The sequence below is a fragment of the Chiloscyllium plagiosum genome, unplaced genomic scaffold, assembly GCF_004010195.1.
Source record: "Chiloscyllium plagiosum isolate BGI_BamShark_2017 unplaced genomic scaffold, ASM401019v2 scaf_47260, whole genome shotgun sequence".
Lineage (NCBI taxonomy): Eukaryota > Metazoa > Chordata > Chondrichthyes > Orectolobiformes > Hemiscylliidae > Chiloscyllium > Chiloscyllium plagiosum.
The window spans coordinates 1-2,521 of NW_025206370.1; positions in this window are offsets into that span (position 1 = coordinate 1).

Here is a 2,521-nt window from a genome sequence, read left to right on the forward strand (position 1 = left end):
GGTCAGTGCTGAGGGAGCGGCAGCTGTGGGAGGGTCAGCGCTGAGGGAGCGGGTGCTGTGGGAGGGTCAGTGCTGAGGGAGCGGGCACCATTGAACGTCAAGGGGGCGATGGTTAGATTCTCTCTCAATGGAGGAGGTCATCGCCTGGCATTTGTGTGGGGTGTGTGTTACTTGCCACGTGTCTGTGGCCAACGGCTGTTCAGTTTAAGAAAATAATGGGGCCTAAGCGATGATTTTGGGTAGAGAAACGGAATGAGTGTGACAAAGTTAGTCACTCCCCCTGTCGGAGGAAGCGAATGTACTGTACTCCCAGGGCAGAGTCTACAATTCGCCAATTAATGGCCCCATCTTGGATACAAAGATGTCCCCAGACGCCGAATCTTAAATTCTGAGCCGTGGGGTTGGGGGGAGAAATAACTCGACGAATTAAGGATTTAACAAGTCCGGCAAATCAGAAAAACAGGGAAAGAACAATTAGAAAAATTAAGGGGTTAACGATTCCAGCATTCAAAACAAATTTAGGGGAAATGGAGCAATGAAAAGTTCAGTCCTTCCTCGATTTTAATTTTAAAATGAAAGGATGTTTGGAAGGAGAGGAGGATTTGAAATGCAGCTATTGTGTTCTGATTGCTGTGTGTTGGCAGCGGATTACAATCACAGGCAGGCAAGTCCAGGCCTGTAGGGAGAACCGGTTCAGCTAGGCCGCAAATTGGCAGCTGCCTGCTCTCCCTTCAACTTTGACCTTCGACCTCCTGTTGGCAAGGGCGGGGAAGCGCAACAGGTGTGGGTGGGGAGGGGAGAGCCAGGGGTGGGGGGGGGGGGGGAGGTGTTCACGTACTCCAGAGGGGCAGTTCGAAATCAACCCCATTGCTGCACCCCCCAGACCGAACCGACCAGGAAGAACATGGAGACCCACCATACCCACGCCAATGACAGCCATCCCAGGATGCAACAGTGCCGTCGACACATTGACCGATCGTCAGCGGTGGGAATGGAAAGTGACGTCCTCCCTCCCTGAGGAAGGATGGTTCTTGCTGCCGAGGGCGCGGGGGGTGCGGGATTGGCTTCAGGAGAGAGCCTGAGGCCTCCCCTCGATGGCGTTTGAGAGTGGGGAGGATCTGATTGAGACGTCTTAAAATTCTGACCGAATCAGACGGATTGGACGCTGGGGTTGTCGATGTTTTAGACTCTCTTCGTGCTCCACATCACCCCAGCCCCCGCCCACCCACACACCTCCATTAGTGTCGGGATAGCAGGGAGGACTGAGCTGAGGAACCATTACTTCATTCAGGACGGTGGTCACACCTACCCGCGGTAGGCCGGGCCTCAGATAGCGCTCACGAAAAGGGGGTAGAGCAGGACACGGGCCAGGATTGGGTTGACCGTCGATGGGCCAAATGGCCTACTTTTCTTTGTTTCAGGCCGCTCAGCAGCTTGCCGAGCCCTGTTGTCTAGGCCCGGGCTCCGCTGGGGCGGACAGACCAGGGTGACTGGCCGGTTTCCAGGTGACGCGCGTGTGGTGGAGGGGCGGGAGAGAGAGAGAGAGAGAGAGGGGGTGAATTGGGAGTGAATACGGGTCCCTCTCGCCCAACCCCTCCCCACCCCCCACTGCCAATAGGAGGTCGAAGGTCAAAGTTGAAGGGAGAGCAGGTGACTGCCAATTAGCGGCCTAGCTGAACCGGTTCTCCTGACAGGCCTGGACTTGCCTGTGTGCATTTGGAATCCACGGCCATCAAACTAAAACACGTCAATCAGAGCACAGACCTTAGTATTTTCGTTTCCTTTTAAGTCTTGCGGCATCTGGTTGAGGCGGTGGTGGGGTGGGAGGGCATGAAAAATCTACCACTAATTTCAAGATGGTGTCCTCAATGAACGTCAAGGGGGCGAAGGTTAGATTCTCTCTCAATGGGAACCCCCAGGATGTTGATAGTGGGGGGGGGGGGGATTCAGTGATGGTAACACCATTGAATGTCAAGGGGGTGATGTTTTGATTCTCTCTTACTGGAGATGGTCACAGCCTGCATTTGCGTGGCGCCAATGTTTGCCGGCCCAAAGTGCGTTTATGTAGCCCCTTTGAAAACACCCGAAGAGGTTTTGGGGATGGGGTGTGGCGAGAGTGAGGGTTACTGAGGAGCCAGTGGGTCCTGCTGGAGTCTATCAGGATGGAATTCGGCCCCTTGAACCTAGCCCAGCTTTGGAATGGGACCAGGGCTGACCTTTGGCCTAATTCGGTTAGCTCCCCTTCGGCCCCATGTCTCCCCAGGGTGATCCGAAACTGATTCCCGATTCCAATTGATCCCGGATCCCGTAGGGGATAGATCAGGCAGTGGGCTCCAACATTCCCGGACTCTCTTTAAATCGTTATTTCCTGTTGTTCCGGGGCTTTATTCACATCGGGCAGGACTGTGTTTGGGGAGTATTTATCACTCTCTCTCTCTCTCACTCACTCTCTCCCCATCACTCTCTCGCTCTCTCTCTGTGTCTGTCACCCCCCCCTTCTCTCTCTCCCTCTCTCTCTCTC